We start from the raw sequence: 21,541 nt of genomic DNA on the forward strand, positions 1-21,541 counted from the left end.
AGGGAAGAATGAAATTCAAAGCATGCCCAGAAAGTTGTGTGAAGCTCCCACCAGTCAGTCATTTATGGTTATAATTGTGTGTCTTTACTTTCAAAGTACAGGGTTGTACCTTTCACGATCACTCTTGTATTACACAGACACGAATAGTTGAGAAGTCTTTTCTCACATAGCTGGCACAAGCTTGCACTTTTCCTTTCTGGCTATGTGGAAATGACAGCTTGGTCCTTGGAAGGAAAATCAAGCAAAATTAGCAGAGGATGGTTTCGATCCATCGACCTCTGGGTTATGGGCCCAGCACGCTTCCGCTGCGCCACTCTGCTCCTTTGTGAAAGTGTTCTCTTTATGCAGATGAGGAGGCATTCAGAGAAGTGACGTGGGATTGGTCGGGCTCTCACCTCATTTGCCTAAGTATATCGCAAGGCATGCTGGGTGCAGAAAATCTTTATCTTCCCCTCTCACAATCAGTCACAACTGAAAGTCCAGACCCTCTTAGGCACTAGCCGTTTCAGGCCTTTAACAAGACAACAGCTCTCCGACGCTCTCTGTCTCTCTCTCTCTCTGTGATCCTAGTGCTTGCATGCTCAGTATTTGGCTTTTCCTGGGAGCCAGAGATCTACCCGGTGAGGGCTTGCCGGTATAAGGCTTTAGAGCGTTTGGGAGCGTTCGGTACATGAGAGGACGTTGGACTGGAAGCTATGCAAATTTGAAGCATCCAAACTTCCTGCTGCAGTCGGAGGCTCTTTCCATGGACATCTGCCTTTTGGATTCCTCTAAACTTGCCCTCTGATGAAACATTTTGTGAGCTGCAGTTACCTCCGACGGCTACAAGGTGGTGCTACATTCAGGTGAGGGCACAAGTATGCACAAAATGTTGGGGACTTTTGCCAGATTTATTGCTGGATCTTGCATATTTTTTTCAGAGGCTAAATATTGCCTAGGAAATGCTTTTTAACATAGAGATGCTGGAGTTAAAATGTCTGGTTGGGCCTCAGCCCTTTCATTGTCTGCCCACTGTAACATATTTTTTTACCACTACATGTGAGTGGTGACACTGCTTTATGAAACTTATCATATATTAGGACAATGAATATAGCAGAAGGGGCGATCGAAATGCTTGCCTACATATTTGTTTATTTTTTATATAATGGCTGATTAACCTCTTAATTATATTACCATTTTGTGAAATGTTGCTTTAAAATATATCCTGCTTGCAGAATATATAAGTATTTGTATTGCGTTGGCCGGGAATCGAACCCGGGTCAACTGCTTGGAAGGCAGCTATGCTCACCACTATACCACCAACGCCCTCAGATCTTTGCGCTCTCGGTTCTAAACATTAGGACCCTGAGTTCAATGACTATCATGCACCAGCTTCAATGGTGCATTTGGTTTAGATACCAACATGAAAAGCAATAGAAAGTTTTTGTAGAAGGTAAGGAACTGGGATTGAAACCAAGGACAAAGCTGTGCAGAAGAGAAGAATGGAAAGCAGCAATACAAATAATAGATATGAACACATAGAGGCAGCATGGGAAGCAAAGCAGGGAAGAGAAATAGAGAACATTCCATGAAATGCCCAGGAGATAGATAAGAGCAGAACAAAAAAGGGAAGAATGAAATTCAAAGCCTCCACATAAAAGTGTTTGAAGGTCCCACCAGTCATTCATGCTTATTATTGTGTGCCTTTACTTTCAAAGTACAGTGTGGAGCTTTTGACGATCCCTCTCTTGTATTTCAGCAGACACAGATAGTTGAGAAGTCTTTTCTCACATAGCTGGCACAAGCTTGCGCTTTTCCTTGCTGGTAGCGTGGAAATGACAGCTTGGTCCTTGGAAGTAAAATCAAGCAAAATTAGCAGAGGATGGTTTCGATCCATCGACCTCTGGGTTATGGGCCCAGCACGCTTCCGCTGCGCCACTCTGCTCCGTTGTGAAAGTGTTCTTTTTATGCAGATAAGGAGCATTAGGCAGAGTAGCATGGGATTGGTCTGGCTCTCACCTCATTTGCATAAGTATATCCCAAGGCATGCTGGGTGCAGAAAAACTTCATCTTCCCCTCTCACAATCAGTCATAACTGAAAGTCAGACACTCTTAGGCACTAGCCGTTTCAGGCCTTTATCAAGACAGTAGCTCTTGAACCATCTCTCTCTCGCTCTGTGATCCTAGCACTAGCATGCTCAGGATTTGGCTTTACCTTGGAGCCAGAGATATACCCGGTGAGGGCTTGCCCGGTGTGAGGCTTTTGAGCGTTTGGGAGCGTTCGGGACGTGAGTGGACGTTGGACAGGAAACTATGCGAATATGAAGCCTCCAACATTCCTGCTTCAGTGAGTGGTTCTTTCCATGGACATCTGACTCTTGGATTCCTCTCAACTTGCCTTCTGATAAAACATTTTGTGAGCAGCAGTTTCCTTCGACAGCTACAAGGTGGCGCTACATTCAGGTGAGAGCACAAGTATGCACAAAATGTTAGGGACTTTTGCCAGATTTATCGGTGGATCTTGCATATTTTTTCAGAGGCTAGATATTGCCTAGAAATGCTTTTTAACATAGAGATGCTGGAGTTACAATGTCTGGTCGGGCCTCAGCCCTTCCATTGCTTGCCCACTGTAACAAATTTATTACCAGCACATGTGTGTTGTGACTCTGCTTTATGAAACTTATCATATATTAGGACAATGTATGTAGCAGAAGGTGCGATTGAGATGTTTGCCCATGTATTTGTTTATTTTTTTATATATGGCTGATTAATCTGTTCGTGAAATTTCCATTTTGTGACATGTTGCATTACAATATATCCTGCTTGCAGAATATATAAGTATTTTCAGTGCGTTGGCCGGGAATCGAACCCGGGTCAACTGCTTGGGAAGCAGCTATGCTCACCACTATACCACCAACGCCCTCTGATGTGTTAGCTCTCGGTTCTAAATATTACGTTGCAGAAATCAATGACTATCTTGCACCAGCTTCAATGGTGCATTTGGTTTAGATACCAACATGAGAAGCAGTAGAACGTTTTTTGCAGAGGGTAAGGAACTGGGGATTGAAACCAAGGACAAAGTTGTGCAGAAGAGAAGAAATGAAAAGCAACAGTACAAATAGTAGAAATGAGCATATATAGGCAGCATGGGAAGCAAAGCAGGGAAGAGAAAGAGAACATTCCATGAAATGCCCAGGAGATAGATAAGAGCAGAACAAAAAGGGAAGAATGAAATTCAAAGCATGCCCAGAAAGTTGTGTGAAGCTCCCACCAGTCAGTCATTTATGGTTATAATTGTGTGTCTTTACTTTCAAAGTACAGGGTTGTACCTTTCACGATCACTCTTGTATTACACAGACACGAATAGTTGAGAAGTCTTTTCTCACATAGCTGGCACAAGCTTGCACTTTTCCTTTCTGGCTATGTGGAAATGACAGCTTGGTCCTTGGAAGGAAAATCAAGCAAAATTAGCAGAGGATGGTTTCGATCCATCGACCTCTGGGTTATGGGCCCAGCACGCTTCCGCTGCGCCACTCTGCTCCTTTGTGAAAGTGTTCTCTTTATGCAGATGAGGAGGCATTCAGAGAAGTGACGTGGGATTGGTCGGGCTCTCACCTCATTTGCCTAAGTATATCGCAAGGCATGCTGGGTGCAGAAAATCTTTATCTTCCCCTCTCACAATCAGTCACAACTGAAAGTCCAGACCCTCTTAGGCACTAGCCGTTTCAGGCCTTTAACAAGACAACAGCTCTCCGACGCTCTCTGTCTCTCTCTCTCTCTGTGATCCTAGTGCTTGCATGCTCAGTATTTGGCTTTTCCTGGGAGCCAGAGATCTACCCGGTGAGGGCTTGCCGGTATAAGGCTTTAGAGCGTTTGGGAGCGTTCGGTACATGAGAGGACGTTGGACTGGAAGCTATGCAAATTTGAAGCATCCAAACTTCCTGCTGCAGTCGGAGGCTCTTTCCATGGACATCTGCCTTTTGGATTCCTCTAAACTTGCCCTCTGATGAAACATTTTGTGAGCTGCAGTTACCTCCGACGGCTACAAGGTGGTGCTACATTCAGGTGAGGGCACAAGTATGCACAAAATGTTGGGGACTTTTGCCAGATTTATTGCTGGACCTTGCATATTTTTTTCAGAGGCTAAATATTGCCTAGGAAATGCTTTTTAACATAGAGATGCTGGAGTTAAAATGTCTGGTCGGGCCTCAGCCCTTTCATTGTCTGCCCACTGTAACATATTTTTTTACCAGTACATGTGAGTGGTGACTCTGCTTTATGAAACTTATCATATATTAGGACAATGAATATAGCAGAAGGGGCGATCGAAATGCTTGCCTACATATTTGTTTATTTTTTATATAATGGCTGATTAACCTCTTAATTATATTACCATTTTGTGAAATGTTGCTTTAAAATATATCCTGCTTGCAGAATATATAAGTATTTGTACTGCGTTGGCCGGGAATCGAACCCGGGTCAACTGCTTGGAAGGCAGCTATGCTCACCACTATACCACCAACGCCCTCTGATCTTTGCGCTCTCGGTTCTAAACATTAGGACCCTGAGTTCAATGACTATCATGCACCAGCTTCAATGGTGCATTTGGTTTAGATACCAACATGAAAAGCAATAGAAAGTTTTTGTAGAGGGTAAGGAACTGGGATTGAAACTAAGGACAACGCTGTGCAGAAGAGAAGAATGGAAAGCAGCAATACAAATAATAGATATGAACACATAGAGGCAGCATGGGAAGCAAAGCAGGGAAGAGAAATAGAGAACATTCCATGAAATGCCCAGGAGATAGATAAGAGCAGAACAAAAAAGGGAAGAATGAAATTCAAAGCCTCCACATAAAAGTGTTTGAAGGTCCCACCAGTCATTCATGCTTATTATTGTGTGCCTTTACTTTCAAAGTACAGTGTGGAGCTTTTGACGATCCCTCTCTTGTATTTCAGCAGACACAGATAGTTGAGAAGTCTTTTCTCACATAGCTGGCACAAGCTTGCGCTTTTCCTTGCTGGTAGCGTGGAAATGACAGCTTGGTCCTTGGAAGTAAAATCAAGCAAAATTAGCAGAGGATGGTTTCGATCCATCGACCTCTGGGTTATGGGCCCAGCACGCTTCCGCTGCGCCACTCTGCTCCGTTGTGAAAGTGTTCTTTTTATGCAGATAAGGAGCATTAGGCAGAGTAGCATGGGATTGGTCTGGCTCTCACCTCATTTGCATAAGTATATCCCAAGGCATGCTGGGTGCAGAAAAACTTCATATTCCCCTCTCACAATCAGTCATAACTGAAAGTCAGACACTCTTAGGCACTAGCCGTTTCAGGCCTTTATCAAGACAGTAGCTCTTGAACCATCTCTCTCTCGCTCTGTGATCCTAGCACTAGCATGCTCAGGATTTGGCTTTACCTTGGAGCCAGAGATATACCCGGTGAGGGCTTGCCCGGTGTGAGGCTTTTGAGCGTTTGGGAGCGTTCGGGACGTGAGTGGACGTTGGACAGGAAACTATGCGAATATGAAGCCTCCAACATTCCTGCTTCAGTGAGTGGTTCTTTCCATGGACATCTGACTCTTGGATTCCTCTCAACTTGCCTTCTGATAAAACATTTTGTGAGCAGCAGTTTCCTTCGACAGCTACAAGGTGGCGCTACATTCAGGTGAGAGCACAAGTATGCACAAAATGTTAGGGACTTTTGCCAGATTTATCGGTGGATCTTGCATATTTTTTCAGAGGCTAGATATTGCCTAGAAATGCTTTTTAACATAGAGATGCTGGAGTTACAATGTCTGGTCGGGCCTCAGCCCTTCCATTGTTTGCCCACTGTAACAAATTTATTACCAGCACATGTGTGTTGTGACTCTGCTTTATGAAACTTATCATATATTAGGACAATGTATGTAGCAGAAGGTGCGATTGAGATGTTTGCCCACGTATTTGTTTATTTTTTTATATATGGCTGATTAATCTGTTCGTGAAATTTCCATTTTGTGACATGTTGCATTACAATATATCCTGCTTGCAGAATATATAAGTATTTTCAGTGCGTTGGCCGGGAATCGAACCCGGGTCAACTGCTTGGGAAGCAGCTATGCTCACCACTATACCACCAACGCCCTCTGATGTGTTAGCTCTCGGTTCTAAATATTACGTTGCAGAAATCAATGACTATCTTGCACCAGCTTCAATGGTGCATTTGGTTTAGATACCAACATGAGAAGCAGTAGAACGTTTTTTGCAGAGGGTAAGGAACTGGGGATTGAAACCAAGGACAAAGTTGTGCAGAAGAGAAGAAATGAAAAGCAACAGTACAAATAGTAGAAATGAGCATATATAGGCAGCATGGGAAGCAAAGCAGGGAAGAGAAAGAGAACATTCCATGAAATGCCCAGGAGATAGATAAGAGCAGAACAAAAAGGGAAGAATGAAATTCAAAGCATGCCCAGAAAGTTGTGTGAAGCTCCCACCAGTCAGTCATTTATGGTTATAATTGTGTGTCTTTACTTTCAAAGTACAGGGTTGTACCTTTCACGATCACTCTTGTATTACACAGACACGAATAGTTGAGAAGTCTTTTCTCACATAGCTGGCACAAGCTTGCACTTTTCCTTTCTGGCTATGTGGAAATGACAGCTTGGTCCTTGGAAGGAAAATCAAGCAAAATTAGCAGAGGATGGTTTCGATCCATCGACCTCTGGGTTATGGGCCCAGCACGCTTCCGCTGCGCCACTCTGCTCCTTTGTGAAAGTGTTCTCTTTATGCAGATGAGGAGGCATTCAGAGAAGTGACGTGGGATTGGTCGGGCTCTCACCTCATTTGCCTAAGTATATCGCAAGGCATGCTGGGTGCAGAAAATCTTTATCTTCCCCTCTCACAATCAGTCACAACTGAAAGTCCAGACCCTCTTAGGCACTAGCCGTTTCAGGCCTTTAACAAGACAACAGCTCTCCGACGCTCTCTGTCTCTCTCTCTCTCTGTGATCCTAGTGCTTGCATGCTCAGTATTTGGCTTTTCCTGGGAGCCAGAGATCTACCCGGTGAGGGCTTGCCGGTATAAGGCTTTAGAGCGTTTGGGAGCGTTCGGTACATGAGAGGACGTTGGACTGGAAGCTATGCAAATTTGAAGCATCCAAACTTCCTGCTGCAGTCGGAGGCTCTTTCCATGGACATCTGCCTTTTGGATTCCTCTAAACTTGCCCTCTGATGAAACATTTTGTGAGCTGCAGTTACCTCCGACGGCTACAAGGTGGTGCTACATTCAGGTGAGGGCACAAGTATGCACAAAATGTTGGGGACTTTTGCCAGATTTATTGCTGGATCTTGCATATTTTTTTCAGAGGCTAAATATTGCCTAGGAAATGCTTTTTAACATAGAGATGCTGGAGTTAAAATGTCTGGTTGGGCCTCAGCCCTTTCATTGTCTGCCCACTGTAACATATTTTTTTACCACTACATGTGAGTGGTGACACTGCTTTATGAAACTTATCATATATTAGGACAATGAATATAGCAGAAGGGGCGATCGAAATGCTTGCCTACATATTTGTTTATTTTTTATATAATGGCTGATTAACCTCTTAATTATATTACCATTTTGTGAAATGTTGCTTTAAAATATATCCTGCTTGCAGAATATATAAGTATTTGTATTGCGTTGGCCGGGAATCGAACCCGGGTCAACTGCTTGGAAGGCAGCTATGCTCACCACTATACCACCAACGCCCTCAGATCTTTGCGCTCTCGGTTCTAAACATTAGGACCCTGAGTTCAATGACTATCATGCACCAGCTTCAATGGTGCATTTGGTTTAGATACCAACATGAAAAGCAATAGAAAGTTTTTGTAGAAGGTAAGGAACTGGGATTGAAACCAAGGACAAAGCTGTGCAGAAGAGAAGAATGGAAAGCAGCAATACAAATAATAGATATGAACACATAGAGGCAGCATGGGAAGCAAAGCAGGGAAGAGAAATAGAGAACATTCCATGAAATGCCCAGGAGATAGATAAGAGCAGAACAAAAAAGGGAAGAATGAAATTCAAAGCCTCCACATAAAAGTGTTTGAAGGTCCCACCAGTCATTCATGCTTATTATTGTGTGCCTTTACTTTCAAAGTACAGTGTGGAGCTTTTGACGATCCCTCTCTTGTATTTCAGCAGACACAGATAGTTGAGAAGTCTTTTCTCACATAGCTGGCACAAGCTTGCGCTTTTCCTTGCTGGTAGCGTGGAAATGACAGCTTGGTCCTTGGAAGTAAAATCAAGCAAAATTAGCAGAGGATGGTTTCGATCCATCGACCTCTGGGTTATGGGCCCAGCACGCTTCCGCTGCGCCACTCTGCTCCGTTGTGAAAGTGTTCTTTTTATGCAGATAAGGAGCATTAGGCAGAGTAGCATGGGATTGGTCTGGCTCTCACCTCATTTGCATAAGTATATCCCAAGGCATGCTGGGTGCAGAAAAACTTCATCTTCCCCTCTCACAATCAGTCATAACTGAAAGTCAGACACTCTTAGGCACTAGCCGTTTCAGGCCTTTATCAAGACAGTAGCTCTTGAACCATCTCTCTCTCGCTCTGTGATCCTAGCACTAGCATGCTCAGGATTTGGCTTTACCTTGGAGCCAGAGATATACCCGGTGAGGGCTTGCCCGGTGTGAGGCTTTTGAGCGTTTGGGAGCGTTCGGGACGTGAGTGGACGTTGGACAGGAAACTATGCGAATATGAAGCCTCCAACATTCCTGCTTCAGTGAGTGGTTCTTTCCATGGACATCTGACTCTTGGATTCCTCTCAACTTGCCTTCTGATAAAACATTTTGTGAGCAGCAGTTTCCTTCGACAGCTACAAGGTGGCGCTACATTCAGGTGAGAGCACAAGTATGCACAAAATGTTAGGGACTTTTGCCAGATTTATCGGTGGATCTTGCATATTTTTTCAGAGGCTAGATATTGCCTAGAAATGCTTTTTAACATAGAGATGCTGGAGTTACAATGTCTGGTCGGGCCTCAGCCCTTCCATTGCTTGCCCACTGTAACAAATTTATTACCAGCACATGTGTGTTGTGACTCTGCTTTATGAAACTTATCATATATTAGGACAATGTATGTAGCAGAAGGTGCGATTGAGATGTTTGCCCATGTATTTGTTTATTTTTTTATATATGGCTGATTAATCTGTTCGTGAAATTTCCATTTTGTGACATGTTGCATTACAATATATCCTGCTTGCAGAATATATAAGTATTTTCAGTGCGTTGGCCGGGAATCGAACCCGGGTCAACTGCTTGGGAAGCAGCTATGCTCACCACTATACCACCAACGCCCTCTGATGTGTTAGCTCTCGGTTCTAAATATTACGTTGCAGAAATCAATGACTATCTTGCACCAGCTTCAATGGTGCATTTGGTTTAGATACCAACATGAGAAGCAGTAGAACGTTTTTTGCAGAGGGTAAGGAACTGGGGATTGAAACCAAGGACAAAGTTGTGCAGAAGAGAAGAAATGAAAAGCAACAGTACAAATAGTAGAAATGAGCATATATAGGCAGCATGGGAAGCAAAGCAGGGAAGAGAAAGAGAACATTCCATGAAATGCCCAGGAGATAGATAAGAGCAGAACAAAAAGGGAAGAATGAAATTCAAAGCATGCCCAGAAAGTTGTGTGAAGCTCCCACCAGTCAGTCATTTATGGTTATAATTGTGTGTCTTTACTTTCAAAGTACAGGGTTGTACCTTTCACGATCACTCTTGTATTACACAGACACGAATAGTTGAGAAGTCTTTTCTCACATAGCTGGCACAAGCTTGCACTTTTCCTTTCTGGCTATGTGGAAATGACAGCTTGGTCCTTGGAAGGAAAATCAAGCAAAATTAGCAGAGGATGGTTTCGATCCATCGACCTCTGGGTTATGGGCCCAGCACGCTTCCGCTGCGCCACTCTGCTCCTTTGTGAAAGTGTTCTCTTTATGCAGATGAGGAGGCATTCAGAGAAGTGACGTGGGATTGGTCGGGCTCTCACCTCATTTGCCTAAGTATATCGCAAGGCATGCTGGGTGCAGAAAATCTTTATCTTCCCCTCTCACAATCAGTCACAACTGAAAGTCCAGACCCTCTTAGGCACTAGCCGTTTCAGGCCTTTAACAAGACAACAGCTCTCCGACGCTCTCTGTCTCTCTCTCTCTCTGTGATCCTAGTGCTTGCATGCTCAGTATTTGGCTTTTCCTGGGAGCCAGAGATCTACCCGGTGAGGGCTTGCCGGTATAAGGCTTTAGAGCGTTTGGGAGCGTTCGGTACATGAGAGGACGTTGGACTGGAAGCTATGCAAATTTGAAGCATCCAAACTTCCTGCTGCAGTCGGAGGCTCTTTCCATGGACATCTGCCTTTTGGATTCCTCTAAACTTGCCCTCTGATGAAACATTTTGTGAGCTGCAGTTACCTCCGACGGCTACAAGGTGGTGCTACATTCAGGTGAGGGCACAAGTATGCACAAAATGTTGGGGACTTTTGCCAGATTTATTGCTGGACCTTGCATATTTTTTTCAGAGGCTAAATATTGCCTAGGAAATGCTTTTTAACATAGAGATGCTGGAGTTAAAATGTCTGGTCGGGCCTCAGCCCTTTCATTGTCTGCCCACTGTAACATATTTTTTTACCAGTACATGTGAGTGGTGACTCTGCTTTATGAAACTTATCATATATTAGGACAATGAATATAGCAGAAGGGGCGATCGAAATGCTTGCCTACATATTTGTTTATTTTTTATATAATGGCTGATTAACCTCTTAATTATATTACCATTTTGTGAAATGTTGCTTTAAAATATATCCTGCTTGCAGAATATATAAGTATTTGTACTGCGTTGGCCGGGAATCGAACCCGGGTCAACTGCTTGGAAGGCAGCTATGCTCACCACTATACCACCAACGCCCTCTGATCTTTGCGCTCTCGGTTCTAAACATTAGGACCCTGAGTTCAATGACTATCATGCACCAGCTTCAATGGTGCATTTGGTTTAGATACCAACATGAAAAGCAATAGAAAGTTTTTGTAGAGGGTAAGGAACTGGGATTGAAACTAAGGACAACGCTGTGCAGAAGAGAAGAATGGAAAGCAGCAATACAAATAATAGATATGAACACATAGAGGCAGCATGGGAAGCAAAGCAGGGAAGAGAAATAGAGAACATTCCATGAAATGCCCAGGAGATAGATAAGAGCAGAACAAAAAAGGGAAGAATGAAATTCAAAGCCTCCACATAAAAGTGTTTGAAGGTCCCACCAGTCATTCATGCTTATTATTGTGTGCCTTTACTTTCAAAGTACAGTGTGGAGCTTTTGACGATCCCTCTCTTGTATTTCAGCAGACACAGATAGTTGAGAAGTCTTTTCTCACATAGCTGGCACAAGCTTGCGCTTTTCCTTGCTGGTAGCGTGGAAATGACAGCTTGGTCCTTGGAAGTAAAATCAAGCAAAATTAGCAGAGGATGGTTTCGATCCATCGACCTCTGGGTTATGGGCCCAGCACGCTTCCGCTGCGCCACTCTGCTCCGTTGTGAAAGTGTTCTTTTTATGCAGATAAGGAGCATTAGGCAGAGTAGCATGGGATTGGTCTGGCTCTCACCTCATTTGCATAAGTATATCCCAAGGCATGCTGGGTGCAGAAAAACTTCATATTCCCCTCTCACAATCAGTCATAACTGAAAGTCAGACACTCTTAGGCACTAGCCGTTTCAGGCCTTTATCAAGACAGTAGCTCTTGAACCATCTCTCTCTCGCTCTGTGATCCTAGCACTAGCATGCTCAGGATTTGGCTTTACCTTGGAGCCAGAGATATACCCGGTGAGGGCTTGCCCGGTGTGAGGCTTTTGAGCGTTTGGGAGCGTTCGGGACGTGAGTGGACGTTGGACAGGAAACTATGCGAATATGAAGCCTCCAACATTCCTGCTTCAGTGAGTGGTTCTTTCCATGGACATCTGACTCTTGGATTCCTCTCAACTTGCCTTCTGATAAAACATTTTGTGAGCAGCAGTTTCCTTCGACAGCTACAAGGTGGCGCTACATTCAGGTGAGAGCACAAGTATGCACAAAATGTTAGGGACTTTTGCCAGATTTATCGGTGGATCTTGCATATTTTTTCAGAGGCTAGATATTGCCTAGAAATGCTTTTTAACATAGAGATGCTGGAGTTACAATGTCTGGTCGGGCCTCAGCCCTTCCATTGTTTGCCCACTGTAACAAATTTATTACCAGCACATGTGTGTTGTGACTCTGCTTTATGAAACTTATCATATATTAGGACAATGTATGTAGCAGAAGGTGCGATTGAGATGTTTGCCCACGTATTTGTTTATTTTTTTATATATGGCTGATTAATCTGTTCGTGAAATTTCCATTTTGTGACATGTTGCATTACAATATATCCTGCTTGCAGAATATATAAGTATTTTCAGTGCGTTGGCCGGGAATCGAACCCGGGTCAACTGCTTGGGAAGCAGCTATGCTCACCACTATACCACCAACGCCCTCTGATGTGTTAGCTCTCGGTTCTAAATATTACGTTGCAGAAATCAATGACTATCTTGCACCAGCTTCAATGGTGCATTTGGTTTAGATACCAACATGAGAAGCAGTAGAACGTTTTTTGCAGAGGGTAAGGAACTGGGGATTGAAACCAAGGACAAAGTTGTGCAGAAGAGAAGAAATGAAAAGCAACAGTACAAATAGTAGAAATGAGCATATATAGGCAGCATGGGAAGCAAAGCAGGGAAGAGAAAGAGAACATTCCATGAAATGCCCAGGAGATAGATAAGAGCAGAACAAAAAGGGAAGAATGAAATTCAAAGCATGCCCAGAAAGTTGTGTGAAGCTCCCACCAGTCAGTCATTTATGGTTATAATTGTGTGTCTTTACTTTCAAAGTACAGGGTTGTACCTTTCACGATCACTCTTGTATTACACAGACACGAATAGTTGAGAAGTCTTTTCTCACATAGCTGGCACAAGCTTGCACTTTTCCTTTCTGGCTATGTGGAAATGACAGCTTGGTCCTTGGAAGGAAAATCAAGCAAAATTAGCAGAGGATGGTTTCGATCCATCGACCTCTGGGTTATGGGCCCAGCACGCTTCCGCTGCGCCACTCTGCTCCTTTGTGAAAGTGTTCTCTTTATGCAGATGAGGAGGCATTCAGAGAAGTGACGTGGGATTGGTCGGGCTCTCACCTCATTTGCCTAAGTATATCGCAAGGCATGCTGGGTGCAGAAAATCTTTATCTTCCCCTCTCACAATCAGTCACAACTGAAAGTCCAGACCCTCTTAGGCACTAGCCGTTTCAGGCCTTTAACAAGACAACAGCTCTCCGACGCTCTCTGTCTCTCTCTCTCTCTGTGATCCTAGTGCTTGCATGCTCAGTATTTGGCTTTTCCTGGGAGCCAGAGATCTACCCGGTGAGGGCTTGCCGGTATAAGGCTTTAGAGCGTTTGGGAGCGTTCGGTACATGAGAGGACGTTGGACTGGAAGCTATGCAAATTTGAAGCATCCAAACTTCCTGCTGCAGTCGGAGGCTCTTTCCATGGACATCTGCCTTTTGGATTCCTCTAAACTTGCCCTCTGATGAAACATTTTGTGAGCTGCAGTTACCTCCGACGGCTACAAGGTGGTGCTACATTCAGGTGAGGGCACAAGTATGCACAAAATGTTGGGGACTTTTGCCAGATTTATTGCTGGATCTTGCATATTTTTTTCAGAGGCTAAATATTGCCTAGGAAATGCTTTTTAACATAGAGATGCTGGAGTTAAAATGTCTGGTTGGGCCTCAGCCCTTTCATTGTCTGCCCACTGTAACATATTTTTTTACCACTACATGTGAGTGGTGACACTGCTTTATGAAACTTATCATATATTAGGACAATGAATATAGCAGAAGGGGCGATCGAAATGCTTGCCTACATATTTGTTTATTTTTTATATAATGGCTGATTAACCTCTTAATTATATTACCATTTTGTGAAATGTTGCTTTAAAATATATCCTGCTTGCAGAATATATAAGTATTTGTATTGCGTTGGCCGGGAATCGAACCCGGGTCAACTGCTTGGAAGGCAGCTATGCTCACCACTATACCACCAACGCCCTCAGATCTTTGCGCTCTCGGTTCTAAACATTAGGACCCTGAGTTCAATGACTATCATGCACCAGCTTCAATGGTGCATTTGGTTTAGATACCAACATGAAAAGCAATAGAAAGTTTTTGTAGAAGGTAAGGAACTGGGATTGAAACCAAGGACAAAGCTGTGCAGAAGAGAAGAATGGAAAGCAGCAATACAAATAATAGATATGAACACATAGAGGCAGCATGGGAAGCAAAGCAGGGAAGAGAAATAGAGAACATTCCATGAAATGCCCAGGAGATAGATAAGAGCAGAACAAAAAAGGGAAGAATGAAATTCAAAGCCTCCACATAAAAGTGTTTGAAGGTCCCACCAGTCATTCATGCTTATTATTGTGTGCCTTTACTTTCAAAGTACAGTGTGGAGCTTTTGACGATCCCTCTCTTGTATTTCAGCAGACACAGATAGTTGAGAAGTCTTTTCTCACATAGCTGGCACAAGCTTGCGCTTTTCCTTGCTGGTAGCGTGGAAATGACAGCTTGGTCCTTGGAAGTAAAATCAAGCAAAATTAGCAGAGGATGGTTTCGATCCATCGACCTCTGGGTTATGGGCCCAGCACGCTTCCGCTGCGCCACTCTGCTCCGTTGTGAAAGTGTTCTTTTTATGCAGATAAGGAGCATTAGGCAGAGTAGCATGGGATTGGTCTGGCTCTCACCTCATTTGCATAAGTATATCCCAAGGCATGCTGGGTGCAGAAAAACTTCATCTTCCCCTCTCACAATCAGTCATAACTGAAAGTCAGACACTCTTAGGCACTAGCCGTTTCAGGCCTTTATCAAGACAGTAGCTCTTGAACCATCTCTCTCTCGCTCTGTGATCCTAGCACTAGCATGCTCAGGATTTGGCTTTACCTTGGAGCCAGAGATATACCCGGTGAGGGCTTGCCCGGTGTGAGGCTTTTGAGCGTTTGGGAGCGTTCGGGACGTGAGTGGACGTTGGACAGGAAACTATGCGAATATGAAGCCTCCAACATTCCTGCTTCAGTGAGTGGTTCTTTCCATGGACATCTGACTCTTGGATTCCTCTCAACTTGCCTTCTGATAAAACATTTTGTGAGCAGCAGTTTCCTTCGACAGCTACAAGGTGGCGCTACATTCAGGTGAGAGCACAAGTATGCACAAAATGTTAGGGACTTTTGCCAGATTTATCGGTGGATCTTGCATATTTTTTCAGAGGCTAGATATTGCCTAGAAATGCTTTTTAACATAGAGATGCTGGAGTTACAATGTCTGGTCGGGCCTCAGCCCTTCCATTGCTTGCCCACTGTAACAAATTTATTACCAGCACATGTGTGTTGTGACTCTGCTTTATGAAACTTATCATATATTAGGACAATGTATGTAGCAGAAGGTGCGATTGAGATGTTTGCCCATGTATTTGTTTATTTTTTTATATATGGCTGATTAATCTGTTCGTGAAATTTCCATTTTGTGACATGTTGCATTACAATATATCCTGCTTGCAGAATATATAAGTATTTTCAGTGCGTTGGCCGGGAATCGAACCCGGGTCAACTGCTTGGGAAGCAGCTATGCTCACCACTATACCACCAACGCCCTCTGATGTGTTAGCTCTCGGTTCTAAATATTACGTTGCAGAAATCAATGACTATCTTGCACCAGCTTCAATGGTGCATTTGGTTTAGATACCAACATGAGAAGCAGTAGAACGTTTTTTGCAGAGGGTAAGGAACTGGGGATTGAAACCAAGGACAAAGTTGTGCAGAAGAGAAGAAATGAAAAGCAACAGTACAAATAGTAGAAATGAGCATATATAGGCAGCATGGGAAGCAAAGCAGGGAAGAGAAAGAGAACATTCCATGAAATGCCCAGGAGATAGATAAGAGCAGAACAAAAAGGGAAGAATGAAATTCAAAGCATGCCCAGAAAGTTGTGTGAAGCTCCCACCAGTCAGTCATTTATGGTTATAATTGTGTGTCTTTACTTTCAAAGTACAGGGTTGTACCTTTCACGATCACTCTTGTATTACACAGACACGAATAGTTGAGAAGTCTTTTCTCACATAGCTGGCACAAGCTTGCACTTTTCCTTTCTGGCTATGTGGAAATGACAGCTTGGTCCTTGGAAGGAAAATCAAGCAAAATTAGCAGAGGATGGTTTCGATCCATCGACCTCTGGGTTATGGGCCCAGCACGCTTCCGCTGCGCCACTCTGCTCCTTTGTGAAAGTGTTCTCTTTATGCAGATGAGGAGGCATTCAGAGAAGTGACGTGGGATTGGTCGGGCTCTCACCTCATTTGCCTAAGTATATCGCAAGGCATGCTGGGTGCAGAAAATCTTTATCTTCCCCTCTCACAATCAGTCACAACTGAAAGTCCAGACCCTCTTAGGCACTAGCCGTTTCAGGCCTTTAACAAGACAACAGCTCTCCGACGCTCTCTGTCTCTCTCTCTCTCTGTGATCCTAGTGCTTGCATGCTCAGTATTTGGCTTTTCCTGGGAGCCAGAGATCTACCCGGTGAGGGCTTGCCGGTATAAGGCTTTAGAGCGTTTGGGAGCGTTCGGTACATGAGAGGACGTTGGACTGGAAGCTATGCAAATTTGAAGCATCCAAACTTCCTGCTGCAGTCGGAGGCTCTTTCCATGGACATCTGCCTTTTGGATTCCTCTAAACTTGCCCTCTGATGAAACATTTTGTGAGCTGCAGTTACCTCCGACGGCTACAAGGTGGTGCTACATTCAGGTGAGGGCACAAGTATGCACAAAATGTTGGGGACTTTTGCCAGATTTATTGCTGGACCTTGCATATTTTTTTCAGAGGCTAAATATTGCCTAGGAAATGCTTTTTAACATAGAGATGCTGGAGTTAAAATGTCTGGTCGGGCCTCAGCCCTTTCATTGTCTGCCCACTGTAACATATTTTTTTACCAGTACATGTGAGTGGTGACTCTGCTTTATGAAACTTATCATATATTAGGACAATGAATATAGCAGAAGGGGCGATCGAAATGCTTGCCTACATATTTGTTTATTTTTTATATAATGGCTGATTAACCTCTTAATTATATTACCATTTTGTGAAATGTTGCTTTAAAATATATCCTGCTTGCAGAATATATAAGTATTTGTACTGCGTTGGCCGGGAATCGAACCCGGGTCAACTGCTTGGAAGGCAGCTATGCTCACCACTATACCACCAACGCCCTCTGATCTTTGCGCTCTCGGTTCTAAACATTAGGACCCTGAGTTCAATGACTATCATGCACCAGCTTCAATGGTGCATTTGGTTTAGATACCAACATGAAAAGCAATAGAAAGTTTTTGTAGAGGGTAAGGAACTGGGATTGAAACTAAGGACAAAGCTGTGCAGAAGAGAAGAATGGAAAGCAGCAATACAAATAATAGATATGAACACATAGAGGCAGCATGGGAAGCAAAGCAGGGAAGAGAAATAGAGAACATTCCATGAAATGCCCAGGAGATAGATAAGAGCAGAACAAAAAAGGGAAGAATGAAATTCAAAGCCTCCACATAAAAGTGTTTGAAGGTCCCACCAGTCATTCATGCTTATTATTGTGTGCCTTTACTTTCAAAGTACAGTGTGGAGCTTTTGACGATCCCTCTCTTGTATTTCAGCAGACACAGATAGTTGAGAAGTCTTTTCTCACATAGCTGGCACAAGCTTGCGCTTTTCCTTGCTGGTAGCGTGGAAATGACAGCTTGGTCCTTGGAAGTAAAATCAAGCAAAATTAGCAGAGGATGGTTTCGATCCATCGACCTCTGGGTTATGGGCCCAGCACGCTTCCGCTGCGCCACTCTGCTCCGTTGTGAAAGTGTTCTTTTTATGCAGATAAGGAGCATTAGGCAGAGTAGCATGGGATTGGTCTGGCTCTCACCTCATTTGCATAAGTATATCCCAAGGCATGCTGGGTGCAGAAAAACTTCATATTCCCCTCTCACAATCAGTCATAACTGAAAGTCAGACACTCTTAGGCACTAGCCGTTTCAGGCCTTTATCAAGACAGTAGCTCTTGAACCATCTCTCTCTCGCTCTGTGATCCTAGCACTAGCATGCTCAGGATTTGGCTTTACCTTGGAGCCAGAGATATACCCGGTGAGGGCTTGCCCGGTGTGAGGCTTTTGAGCGTTTGGGAGCGTTCGGGACGTGAGTGGACGTTGGACAGGAAACTATGCGAATATGAAGCCTCCAACATTCCTGCTTCAGTGAGTGGTTCTTTCCATGGACATCTGACTCTTGGATTCCTCTCAACTTGCCTTCTGATAAAACATTTTGTGAGCAGCAGTTTCCTTCGACAGCTACAAGGTGGCGCTACATTCAGGTGAGAGCACAAGTATGCACAAAATGTTAGGGACTTTTGCCAGATTTATCGGTGGATCTTGCATATTTTTTCAGAGGCTAGATATTGCCTAGAAATGCTTTTTAACATAGAGATGCTGGAGTTACAATGTCTGGTCGGGCCTCAGCCCTTCCATTGTTTGCCCACTGTAACAAATTTATTACCAGCACATGTGTGTTGTGACTCTGCTTTATGAAACTTATCATATATTAGGACAATGTATGTAGCAGAAGGTGCGATTGAGATGTTTGCCCACGTATTTGTTTATTTTTTTATATATGGCTGATTAATCTGTTCGTGAAATTTCCATTTTGTGACATGTTGCATTACAATATATCCTGCTTGCAGAATATATAAGTATTTTCAGTGCGTTGGCCGGGAATCGAACCCGGGTCAACTGCTTGGGAAGCAGCTATGCTCACCACTATACCACCAACGCCCTCTGATGTGTTAGCTCTCGGTTCTAAATATTACGTTGCAGAAATCAATGACTATCTTGCACCAGCTTCAATGGTGCATTTGGTTTAGATACCAACATGAGAAGCAGTAGAACGTTTTTTGCAGAGGGTAAGGAACTGGGGATTGAAACCAAGGACAAAGTTGTGCAGAAGAGAAGAAATGAAAAGCAACAGTACAAATAGTAGAAATGAGCATATATAGGCAGCATGGGAAGCAAAGCAGGGAAGAGAAAGAGAACATTCCATGAAATGCCCAGGAGATAGATAAGAGCAGAACAAAAAGGGAAGAATGAAATTCAAAGCATGCCCAGAAAGTTGTGTGAAGCTCCCACCAGTCAGTCATTTATGGTTATAATTGTGTGTCTTTACTTTCAAAGTACAGGGTTGTACCTTTCACGATCACTCTTGTATTACACAGACACGAATAGTTGAGAAGTCTTTTCTCACATAGCTGGCACAAGCTTGCACTTTTCCTTTCTGGCTATGTGGAAATGACAGCTTGGTCCTTGGAAGGAAAATCAAGCAAAATTAGCAGAGGATGGTTTCGATCCATCGACCTCTGGGTTATGGGCCCAGCACGCTTCCGCTGCGCCACTCTGCTCCTTTGTGAAAGTGTTCTCTTTATGCAGATGAGGAGGCATTCAGAGAAGTGACGTGGGATTGGTCGGGCTCTCACCTCATTTGCCTAAGTATATCGCAAGGCATGCTGGGTGCAGAAAATCTTTATCTTCCCCTCTCACAATCAGTCACAACTGAAAGTCCAGACCCTCTTAGGCACTAGCCGTTTCAGGCCTTTAACAAGACAACAGCTCTCCGACGCTCTCTGTCTCTCTCTCTCTCTGTGATCCTAGTGCTTGCATGCTCAGTATTTGGCTTTTCCTGGGAGCCAGAGATCTACCCGGTGAGGGCTTGCCGGTATAAGGCTTTAGAGCGTTTGGGAGCGTTCGGTACATGAGAGGACGTTGGACTGGAAGCTATGCAAATTTGAAGCATCCAAACTTCCTGCTGCAGTCGGAGGCTCTTTCCATGGACATCTGCCTTTTGGATTCCTCTAAACTTGCCCTCTGATGAAACATTTTGTGAGCTGCAGTTACCTCCGACGGCTACAAGGTGGTGCTACATTCAGGTGAGGGCACAAGTATGCACAAAATGTTGGGGACTTTTGCCAGATTTATTGCTGGATCTTGCATATTTTTTTCAGAGGCTAAATATTGCCTAGGAAATGCTTTTTAACATAGAGATGCTGGAGTTAAAATGTCTGGTTGGGCCTCAGCCCTTTCATTGTCTGCCCACTGTAACATATTTTTTTACCACTACATGTGAGTGGTGACTCTGCTTTATGAAACTTATCTTATATTAGGACAATGAATATAGCAGAAGGGGCGATCGAAATGCTTGCCTACATATTTGTTTATTTTTTATATAATGGCTGATTAACCTCTTAATTATATTACCATTTTGTGAAATGTTGCTTTAAAATATATCCTGCTTGCAGAATATATAAGTATTTGTACTGCGTTGGCCGGGAATCGAACCCGGGTCAACTGCTTGGAAGGCAGCTATGCTCACCACTATACCACCAACGCCCTCTGATCTTTGCGCTCTCGGTTCTAAACATTAGGACCCTGAGTTCAATGACTATCATGCACCAGCTTCAATGGTGCATTTGGTTTAGATACCAACATGAAAAGCAATAGAAAGTTTTTGTAGAGGTTAAGGAACTGGGATTGAAACCAAGGACAAAGCTGTGCAGAAGAGAAGAATGGAAAGCAGCAATACAAATAATAGATATGAACACATAGAGGCAGCATGGGAAGCAAAGCAGGGAAGAGAAATAGAGAACATTCCATGAAATGCCCAGGAGATAGATAAGAGCAGAACAAAAAAGGGAAGAATGAAATTCAAAGCCTCCACATAAAAGTGTTTGAAGGTCCCACCAGTCATTCATGCTTATTATTGTGTGCCTTTACTTTCAAAGTACAGTGTGGAGCCTTTGACGATCCCTCTCTTGTATTTCAGCAGACACAGATAGTTGAGAAGTCTTTTCTCACATAGCTGGCACAAGCTTGCGCTTTTCCTTGCTGGTAGCGTGGAAATGACAGCTTGGTCCTTGGAAGTAAAATCAAGCAAAATTAGCAGAGGATGGTTTCGATCCATCGACCTCTGGGTTATGGGCCCAGCACGCTTCCGCTGCGCCACTCTGCTCCGTTGTGAAAGTGTTCTTTTTATGCAGATAAGGAGCATTAGGCAGAGTAGCATGGGATTGGTCTGGCTCTCACCTCATTTGCATAAGTATATCCCAAGGCATGCTGGGTGCAGAAAAACTTCATCTTCCCCTCTCACAATCAGTCATAACTGAAAGTCAGACACTCTTAGGCACTAGCCGTTTCAGGCCTTTATCAAGACAGTAGCTCTTGAACCATCTCTCTCTCGCTCTGTGATCCTAGCACTAGCATGCTCAGGATTTGGCTTTACCTTGGAGCCAGAGATATACCCGGTGAGGGCGAGGCTTTTGAGCGTTTGGGAGCGTTGTGGACGTTGGACAGGAAACTATGCGAATATGAAGCCTCCAACATTCCTGCTTCAGTGAGTGGTTCTTTCCATGGACATCTGACTCTTGGATTCCTC

General features: G+C 43.8%; 13 non-coding genes across 13 annotated transcripts; all 13 read right to left on the reverse strand.

Annotated features, from left to right (window-relative positions):
* Positions 1-1,233: 1,233 nt before the first annotated feature.
* TRNAG-UCC (transfer RNA glycine (anticodon UCC)) lies at positions 1,234-1,305 on the reverse strand. Its single transcript has one exon. It is a non-coding gene; the product is annotated as a tRNA-Gly (tRNA).
* A 1,522-nt stretch (positions 1,306-2,827) lies between these two features.
* TRNAG-CCC (transfer RNA glycine (anticodon CCC)) lies at positions 2,828-2,899 on the reverse strand. The gene has a single exon. It is a non-coding gene; the product is annotated as a tRNA-Gly (tRNA).
* A 1,533-nt stretch (positions 2,900-4,432) lies between these two features.
* Positions 4,433-4,504, reverse strand: TRNAG-UCC (transfer RNA glycine (anticodon UCC)). The gene has a single exon. It is a non-coding gene; the product is annotated as a tRNA-Gly (tRNA).
* Positions 4,505-6,026: 1,522 nt separating this feature from the next.
* TRNAG-CCC (transfer RNA glycine (anticodon CCC)) lies at positions 6,027-6,098 on the reverse strand. The gene has a single exon. It is a non-coding gene; the product is annotated as a tRNA-Gly (tRNA).
* Positions 6,099-7,631: 1,533 nt separating this feature from the next.
* Positions 7,632-7,703, reverse strand: TRNAG-UCC (transfer RNA glycine (anticodon UCC)). The gene has a single exon. It is a non-coding gene; the product is annotated as a tRNA-Gly (tRNA).
* Positions 7,704-9,225: 1,522 nt separating this feature from the next.
* TRNAG-CCC (transfer RNA glycine (anticodon CCC)) lies at positions 9,226-9,297 on the reverse strand. The gene has a single exon. It is a non-coding gene; the product is annotated as a tRNA-Gly (tRNA).
* A 1,533-nt stretch (positions 9,298-10,830) lies between these two features.
* On the reverse strand, positions 10,831-10,902 carry TRNAG-UCC (transfer RNA glycine (anticodon UCC)). Its single transcript has one exon. It is a non-coding gene; the product is annotated as a tRNA-Gly (tRNA).
* A 1,522-nt stretch (positions 10,903-12,424) lies between these two features.
* TRNAG-CCC (transfer RNA glycine (anticodon CCC)) lies at positions 12,425-12,496 on the reverse strand. Its single transcript has one exon. It is a non-coding gene; the product is annotated as a tRNA-Gly (tRNA).
* Positions 12,497-14,029: 1,533 nt separating this feature from the next.
* TRNAG-UCC (transfer RNA glycine (anticodon UCC)) lies at positions 14,030-14,101 on the reverse strand. The gene has a single exon. It is a non-coding gene; the product is annotated as a tRNA-Gly (tRNA).
* Positions 14,102-15,623: 1,522 nt separating this feature from the next.
* On the reverse strand, positions 15,624-15,695 carry TRNAG-CCC (transfer RNA glycine (anticodon CCC)). The gene has a single exon. It is a non-coding gene; the product is annotated as a tRNA-Gly (tRNA).
* Positions 15,696-17,228: 1,533 nt separating this feature from the next.
* TRNAG-UCC (transfer RNA glycine (anticodon UCC)) lies at positions 17,229-17,300 on the reverse strand. Its single transcript has one exon. It is a non-coding gene; the product is annotated as a tRNA-Gly (tRNA).
* A 1,522-nt stretch (positions 17,301-18,822) lies between these two features.
* On the reverse strand, positions 18,823-18,894 carry TRNAG-CCC (transfer RNA glycine (anticodon CCC)). The gene has a single exon. It is a non-coding gene; the product is annotated as a tRNA-Gly (tRNA).
* A 1,533-nt stretch (positions 18,895-20,427) lies between these two features.
* On the reverse strand, positions 20,428-20,499 carry TRNAG-UCC (transfer RNA glycine (anticodon UCC)). The gene has a single exon. It is a non-coding gene; the product is annotated as a tRNA-Gly (tRNA).
* Between the last annotated feature and the right edge of the window lie 1,042 nt (positions 20,500-21,541).

The sequence above is a fragment of the Lissotriton vulgaris genome, chromosome 9 (genome assembly GCF_964263255.1).
Source record: "Lissotriton vulgaris chromosome 9, aLisVul1.2, whole genome shotgun sequence".
Classification (NCBI taxonomy): Eukaryota; Metazoa; Chordata; class Amphibia; order Caudata; family Salamandridae; genus Lissotriton; species Lissotriton vulgaris.